The sequence below is a fragment of the Manis javanica genome, chromosome 1 (assembly GCF_040802235.1).
Source record: "Manis javanica isolate MJ-LG chromosome 1, MJ_LKY, whole genome shotgun sequence".
Lineage (NCBI taxonomy): Eukaryota > Metazoa > Chordata > Mammalia > Pholidota > Manidae > Manis > Manis javanica.
Window position 1 is genome coordinate 214,030,101 of NC_133156.1, and position 9,160 is coordinate 214,039,260.

Consider the following 9,160-nt stretch of genomic DNA (forward strand, 5'->3'; position numbering starts at 1 on the left):
ATCCCAGAAGCCAGGATCTGCCTCCTAAGCCAACATGAAATACAGAAATCTGAACAGCCTCTTGTAAGTAAAGTTAGGCTTTGGAAGTTTTGTTGAATTACCATTTTTTTCCTCATAAAATAAAACTGAGTGAGAACATTTCATTCTCATTCTATTTCCTGTCTCTACAACTAATTTTGTAGTTCATTTGAATTTTCACTCAAGAGTAAGTGCAATAGGGGCTGGACTGTAAAGCATCTGTACAACTACTGCCATATACTACCTACACACTGCTTACCATGTGCTAGCCACTCTCCTGCTTCTTGTGTTTTCATATACCCTTCAAAAATGACCACAATACTTTGACATTCATGTCATCAAGAAATAGAGTCTATTTCTTTACTGCTTGATTCTGGACTTGGCCATATGACTTGCTTTGGCCAATGAGAAATCAGCAAATGTGACATAAGAAAAGGCTTTCAAAGTGACCTCACATTTCCAGCCTTTAGAACCCAGGCACCACATAAAGTCCAGGCTACACTGCTAAATGCTGGAGATACATGGTTCAGTCACCTAAGTAAGGACAAGACATGTGAGTGAAGCCAGCTGGGACTAACCAGCCTCAGCTGACTGCCACCTACTAACCAGCACACAAAAGAGCCCAGGTGAGACCAGGAGAAGAACCACTTAGCTGAGCCCAGTACAAATTATCAAGCCAAAGAATCATGAGCTAAAAATTGTTGCTTTTATTGATTAAGTTTTGGGGCAGTTTTTTATGCACCAAGAGCTAACTGGTTTACACATATTAACTCCTTTATTTCTCATGTGACACTATGGAGTAGATTTTGTTATTATCATCATTTTACAGTTGAGGAAACTGAGGTGCATGAAGGTTCAGTAATTTGTCCAAGGTCACTTAGCTAGGATGTGGTTGCATGAAGATATGAACCCAGACAGACTGGCTCTCGAATCTGTGCTCTTAACCTCCATGCTATCCTATCCTCCTAGAGTGTCTACCTTGGTAAGTAGATGGATTATTGTATTCATTTTCAATGACTCTTGACAAGAGACCACACCAAAAGGAGGAATTATTTTATCACAACTTCCATCTTTACCATTATTATTCTGAGGTTTTCTTTTCTCCCTTTCCTTCACCCATTTGTTCTTTCAGTATTTATAAAGCTTCTACTATTTTCTAGGCCCTGTGCCAGGCACTAGGACTGTAAATATGCATCAGACACATTTCCTGCCCACAAGGAAATCACGGATTATTGGAAGCGACAACTGTATCAATTAATAATTGCAACACAAGATGAGAAGTGCTTTTATATTAGCTATCAGAAAGCATTATCGTGGTGCAAAGGTGAAACGATCAGCTTTCTCTAAGGCAATCAGGGAAGTCAAAGCTAGTCATACCATCATTGTCACTATTTTACTGTTTTTTTCCGTGTCTTCTTCATGTATTTACTTAAAAAATATGGGGAAATGTTCCTTTATTAACATTTTATGTGTTTCCTACCTTTCTCTCTTCTTCCTTTCTCCTTCTCTTCTTTTCTTCCTTGCTTCCTTCATCCCTTCCTTCTTTCCATTCTATCCTTTTCAAATATCTATTGAATACTTACTTTGTTGTAGGGCACAGTTCTCAATGAACAAGCCAGACAGGTCTCTGCTTTTATGTAGCTTATCCTGAAATGAATGGAGACAGACCATAAATCAGCAAGAAAAAAAATCTTATTGGTAATAAGTGCTTTACAGAGACTTAAAACAGATGGTATGATGGTCACTTCAGATAGACCAAGTAGCTGCTTTAGACGGCATAGTTAAAGAAATTTCTTTGAATAGGTGGTCTTTGAGCTGAAGTATAAATGACTACAAGTGAGCTATTCAAGTGTGAGCCAGAAAAGTATTTCTGGCAGAGGGAATAGCTAGTGCCAGTCCCTAGGCTGAGAACAAGCTTGGAGAACATTATGTGGATGGGGTGGGTAGAGGGATGAGGGACAAAAGGGGGCTAATCAGATACAGTGAGGAAGGGGCAAGGCCAGTGGATTGGAGGTCTTAATCAGTGGAATGGATGTTCCAGAGTAGGTGAGCTGTGGGACAGAAGGTTGTGAGCAGAGAATGGAAAGCTTGGAACTGAGATTTCAAAGAGGCTCTAGTTATTGGTGATGACAAGGTCAAGGGTATGAACATGACAGTGAGTGGGTGAAGAGGGATGGAGAAATAGGTCATTGGATGCAAAGTGGTTATTAAAACCTTGGTTGATCAGGATTTTTTTATGAAAAATGATTAGAAAAATAATAAAAAATGATTAAGAACAGTCAACTAAAAACTCCTAAGAGACATATTTAAATGGTATGATGATATGCTCTATCATGCCAGGTTGTAGACTAAAAATTCTCATCCAGACCTTGCATATTGTCTTCAGGACACGTGTAGTTTAGCCTCAAATTCGAATTGAGAATATTGTTTTGGGTTCAATTTCAATGTAAAAATTGAAAAGGATATGAATTGAAGCCAGCCAAGATGAGGCTTTTTAAAAATTATTTTTTATGAGGCAACACTTAGAAGAGAGATGATATGACCCATGGCAATCATTCTCAGCCAGTTCAGATCCCAGTGACCTTTTTAGTAACACATGGTTGGTAGGCCCTCTTTACTTTCTTTATGTGGAATTTTTAGATAACTTACATATACACATAATTTAGAAAATCAGCAACATTCTCTATCTAAAATGTAAGGAGTAATTAAGAGAAAATAATTTTTAATAAAATATTACTTATTTCAATATGCAAATGCTTAGACACAATTATGTTAGAAGACACAACAAAACAGATATATGCTTGCACTTACATATGACAATCCCCGTGAAGCTAAATGTAGACTGATACAGGTGTGTTATGACAGTGACTTAAATTCCAGAAATAACATTGCTTTGAGTGATTTTCTTTTTAATATGATGAAGAGCTCTCTGTAAAGTTCTGAACTGAAAAAAAAAATCTTCTGTTTAACTGATCAGGGCATTTGTGAAAAGCACAATATATATTAAAACTGCAAAAATACTTTTATATTTTTACATATATTTGCATATGTTATATGTAAAACAAAATTAGTTTCCAGGATGAGATAATTAGGAAAATTATTTTTAGCAATATGAAAAATCAAGAGGACGTTAAGAAATAATGCAGGATACAAGACAATTCTTTATTTAGGGGATCGGTCCATAAAATATAGGAAGCCTATTATCCCTGGGCCCTGACTAGCTAATGCCAGGGGCATGACCCTCCTACAATCATTTTAGCCACATACACACAAATCTCCTATAAATTTTGAAAAACGGACACTTAGGACCCAAGTCTATTTAAGTGGTCTAATGTGCATCCAGGGTTAAATCATTGGTATAGGGGAAGCCCAATTAAGAACTAGGGGAGATCTCTCTATGATGAATACAGACCCTTTATTTTGTGTACAGGTTGTGCCCTAGAGAAAACATAATCACAAAAAATAGAAACCAAACTTGCTGGTTGACTCAAGTGAAATCACATGTAAAAATATCATATTCATATTTTAGGTGACATGGAATTTTCCTTTAAACAGTTTTAATTAAGTAGTGTTTTAAATTATTTAGAATGTGTCTCTCTTCATAAAAGCCTACAAGATTTTATTGCATATAAGAACAATTAAGTTTTGTAAAGATTTTTTAAAATTAAAAATCCCACATACTACAAACATACAGCCTACATACCATCTCTTATTTTTTTCTAAGACACCCTATTCTATCGGAGACCATAATCAAACAAATCCTGAAGTACTATGAAGATTTTGGCAAGGAACTTCCTGAATCACAAAGAAGAACTGCAGATATTCTTGGAAAAATAATAGTCCCTCTACCATATTGGAGTAATCATGTTTATGAAAACACTTACTACAGAGAGAAAGTGGGGGTTGATTACAAAGTGTTACAGGTGAATGTTTGTGGCCCCCCCCAACCTCCAAATTCATATTAGAAGCTCTAATCCCCAATGCGGTATTATTTGGAGATGGGGCCTTTGGGAGTTAATTAGGTTTGGATGAGGTCATGCAGGTAGGACTTTCATGATGGAACTGGTGTCTTTATTAAGAAGAAGAGAGACCAGAGTTTGCTTTCTGCCAAATGAGGACTCATCAGAAGGCAGCCATTTGCAAACGCAGAAGAGAGCCCTCACCAAGAACCAAATCTTCCAGCGCCTTGATCTTGGACTTTCCAGACTCAAGAACTGTGAGAAAGAAAGTCTGTTGCTTAATAACCCAGCCTTTGGTATTTTGTTGTGGCAGCCCAAGCTAAGACACATAGTAATTCTTTACTTTAGAAAATGAATCTCTGATTTACAAAGGGATTTATTTCATGTACCTTTATAAAGCAAGCTTCTTATTACAGTGGTAAAGTGACTTTATCTACAACAATATTCCTTGGGGTTCACTTAAGAATTTGAGACACTCTCTGTGCCCATAAACAGCTTCCAGTTTGTGAAGATGTATAACTGACAAGTCAGACACAACATCACAAGTGGTGAAATAAGAACTGTGAACAGTGTGCCCAGAGAAGAATGCAGTACTCAGCCTGGAGAAGGTAGACAGGGCCTTAGGGAATAGATAGAAATTGGTTTGAATCTTAAAAGACTGGCTGACATTTGCCTTCTGGAGGAGCAGGGGGAGGAGTGATCCAAGCAGAGGAGATAGCAGGTGCAAAGGCCCTGAGGCTGACAAGTAAGGCCAATAAGTGAATTGGGAGAAGTGCAAGGCTGAGGCTAAGACGTGGCAACAGTGATGAAATTCTGGATATAAGTCAGTTACACCCTGTGGAGGGCTTTGCCTGTCATGTAAGGAGTTTGGACTTTATCCTACAGAGAATGGGACAGCTACTAGAGTTTTTAAGCAGAGGATAATATCAATTTTGTTCCTTAAGAAATTAACTGGCAGCTGTGTGGAAGAAGGCAGCAGGGGGAAAGACAGATGGCTCAGAGACCTGTGCTAAAGGCACCATCAGGGTAGGGGTTCATGCGTAGATTTCACTCTCTGTAGTCTTGTCATGAGTTGCTCTAGGCAAGAAGGTAAATCGAAAAGGAAGCAAGAAGATGGCCCTCTTAAGTAAACAGGTCAGAGGTTAATCCCAGTGAATAAACCCAGGAAGCTGTATGCAGGTATGTAGTCCCATCTAGAGAGGCCAACAGAGGCTGGAATCAGGAACCTAACTTAGTAAGAAAAAACATGACAGAGACAGGAAACAAGGGTACAGGAATACAGGCCAGTGGGGTCTGGGAAAGTGGCAAACAGGATTTAAGCAAGAGGTCTGAATATTAAGAATGGCGTGGGTTAACATACATTCCAGGGCTTCTGAACGTCCATCAGAAGCCCCTGGATGGCTTCTTGCAATACAGATTCCTGCTCCCCATCCCCCAGAGATTCTGATTCTGTAAAGGTTTGGAGCAGGCTTTAATAATCTGCATTTCTACAAATATCCACATGATGCCCACTACCAGCCCATGGATTAAATTTTGAGTAAAAAGGCTCTAAAGGGCCTTCTAGCTCTAAAATGACCTGAGTTGGTTTTATGATTTAAAAACATCTGAACCTTTGGTTGCAGACATTAGTTATTAGACTGGAGAGAGGTCTGAGAGAGTGAGGAAGGTCAGTTCCTGACTGATCACCCACGCACTCTGAGAGGTACCACAGCAAACTAAGCAGCTGTGCATGGAGACCGAATGAGACTTGATTAAAAAAATCTTTTTGGTTCCCTTTCTCTGCAGGCAACTGCTACAAAACAGGACTAATGGTTGTTTAAGAAAAAGTGAGAGTAAGAGGCAGGCCTTATCAAACGCTATGCAAACACTCTTGAGAAACTGGATCTGTCGGACTGGGAGCAGGGTGTGCCCGTCCAATCCTTCACCCTCCAGCAGTCCCACACTGGGCATGTCGGGCTTCTCTAGGTTGAGGAAACTCAACCTCACTTTAAAGCCTTTCCTCCAGTTTTTCAGGAGCCTTCTTAAAGTGGGAATGAAGGATTTTGTTGTACTATTAAAAAAAAAAAAGATGAAGATAATCAAATTCTTGAATTGATTAAATTACAGTGCATCTTTTAATATGACAGACTGAAGAGGCTTCCAGAAACTAGGCCAAATTTTCTGGAGAGCTGCCAGTAATCATACAGCATGAATACATAGATAAGCAAGATGTTAATGCTCGACTTTTTTTTTTCTTTTCTGACTTAAGCGGTGAAGGTAACAGTAACACTAAAGCCATGAGGAGTACAACCCAAGCAACAGATGGCAATTTGCTAAAATTGCAAGACGGATTTGAAATTGGATTGATTAAAATACTAGTGCCTATAGTAGATGAAAAAGAGTTGATTCATTTTCTAAGAATCTTCAAATATGGAAATTATTAATCAGTGAGTTGGTTCGTTTACCACTAGGTATTAGCACATGTGAACACATTCCTCTAGCATTCTACCTATACATTCTTTTGGTTTCATAAACCAACAAACACTCCATTTCCACATCAATGAATAAACATAAAAAGCAATCAGAGCAACAGCACCTTGAACAGGGTGGGGCACACATTAGGGACCTGAGATGTATTTATTGAACAAGTGGGTGAATGAAAGAGCCTCAAAGCAGGAGGAGGAGGTTAACTGGCCACCTGACGGTACACAGGGACAACACAAGGTTCATCGTGTCTCCAAGGCTCCAGAGTTAGGAAGCAGGAGATACAGAAGGACAGGAGGGAGAGAGGAAGAGGGAAGGGAAGGGAACAGAGAGCCTTGGGTTACTGGCCAGCAGAGGCCTGGGAGACCTGGAGATTCAGCACGGCCGATTTGAATGGCTGACCTCTTGATGAAAAACACTGGCCAAGAAGATCCTCAGACAAGGAAGGGAATATAATCAGCATTAATGTAAACGAGCTATTGGTGCTAAATATTTGGCAAGCTGCTGCAAATCTCAGAGGTGGGGGGAGAGACTGGATCAGAGGTTTGGAGTCTACTTGAGCTAGTTTGAAGGCTCTTCGGGAAACAAAAGTGTTGGAAAGCTTGGAGTGTTGGCCATACCAATTTATTTCAACAGTTTTTATGATCTGCTCATATGTAGAAATTTTTAGTTGGTACGAAAGTGAAATTCCTGTCCTCAAGCTTCATACAGTCTATATGGGGAGAATATATATGATTGGAAATAATGATTATAGTAGGACAAACTTTCATCAATGCCCAGAAGTATGAGAATGATTTAGAACATTCATTCTTCAGAAAGTGTGCAATTCAGTGAATTTTAGTATATTCATAAAATTGTGTAGCCATCACCACTATGTAATTCCGGAATATTTTCATCACTCGAAAAGAAGCACAGTAATTATTAGCAGTCACTCTTCATTTCCTCCTCTTAGTAGCCCCTGACAAGTACTAATATATTTTCTGTCTCTATGGATTTCTCTATTCTCAGTTGATTCCCCAAAATAACCTGATCATAAATGTAAGGTTTATTTCTGGACTCTGAAATCTATTCCAGTGATATTTATGTCTAACCATATGCCAGTACTTGATTACTATTACTTTGAAGTAAGTTCTGAAATCATAAATTTGATTTGAATCCTTCAGTTATGTTCCTTTTTTCCAAATTGTTTTTGCTATTCTGTATCTCTCGCATCTCCATATAAACTTCAGGAACAGCTTGTCAGTTTCTGCAAAAAGTCAGCCTGGATTTTGATAGGGATTGCGCTGGGAAAATACTGATGTCCTAACAATGTTGAAGTTTCCATTCCATGATCATGGAATTTCTTTCTATTTATTTAGATATTCTTTCATTTCTTTCAACAGTATTATATATTATTAGAGTACACAGTTTGAACTTATTTTAGTAAATTTATTTTTAGGTATTTTAGTGTTTTTGATACTATTGTAAATGGAATTTTCTTAATTTCACTTTCAGATTATTTATTGCTAGTATATAAAAAATACAATTAACTTTTGTGTATTTCTCTTGCATCCTGCAAACTTGCTGAGCTTGTTTATTAGTTCTAATAGTTTCTGTGTGGATTCCTTAGGATTTTTCTATGTACAAAATCATAACATCTGCAATTAGGGATAATTTTATATCTTCCTTTCCAGTATGGATGCCTATTATTTCCTTTTATTGCCTAATTTTTCTGGCTAGAAACTCCAGTAGAATGTTGAATAGAAGTATAGAGAATGGGTGTCTTTGTTTTATTCTTCATTTAGGGGAAAAGCTTTTTCCATTAAGTATAATGTTAGCTGTGGAGTTTTCATAGATACTCTTTTCAGGTTGAGGAAGTTCCCTTATTTTCCTAACTTGTTGAGTATTTTTATCAATTAAATGGTGATGGATTTTATCAATGCTTTTCTATATCTATTGAGAAGATCATGTTGGTATTATCCTATCTATTAATATGGTACATTATGTGGTTGATAATCATATATTGAACCAACCTCACATTCCTAGGGTAAGTCTCACTTGGTTTTGGTGTACCTTTTATATGTTGCTGGATTTAATTTGTATTTTGTTGAGGATTTTTGCATTTATATTTATAAGAGATATTGGTTTGTAGTTTTATAAGATTATAAGGTTTGCAGTTTTCCTTTCTTATCTTCTTAATTCAAAAAGTGGCCCATAAGTTTATCAAAGATTTTCTATTAATACTGTTTCTTCAACACAACTTTTGATAAATATTGAGTGTCTCTGAGTTCAAATCACTCATCTCTAATGTGAAAAGCACCAGGCAGAAGCTTTTGTACACATTGTATAAGAAGGGAGCTGTGTACTCTTCTGCTCTGCAGACCTGGGCATGGGCTTTATACCCTCTAAGGAAAGCTGATGAATCTGAAACAGATACATGCTCAGAATAAAAGACCATTCCCCTGGTGCCTTCCCTGAAAGCTGTACACAAAGATAAGGAGAGACAGCACCCTTGGGGTGGGCCAAAATTCTTCTTTAGTAGTTTTGGGTTCACTCTAGTTTAGTGACTCCTTAAAACTGTGGCCCCTGATCCTGGTCACAATGCAGTGAGTCTAAAGATATTTTATAAGAGGTATAACCAAATGCCCATAAGGGACATAAAATAATTCAATAGAACACCAATAGAATGTATTAAGTTGGGTAGTCTAAGAATTACCTACAAAATGAATTATGACATACAG

General features: G+C 37.8%; 1 long non-coding RNA gene across 1 annotated transcript; it reads left to right on the forward strand.

Annotated features, from left to right (window-relative positions):
• Nucleotides 1–508: 508 nt before the first annotated feature.
• On the forward strand, nucleotides 509–5,893 carry LOC140850050 (uncharacterized). Its single transcript, XR_012132800.1, has 3 exons — nucleotides 509–644; nucleotides 3,743–3,941; nucleotides 5,763–5,893. It is a non-coding gene; the product is annotated as an uncharacterized lncRNA (long non-coding RNA).
• The last annotated feature ends 3,267 nt before the right edge of the window (nucleotides 5,894–9,160 follow it).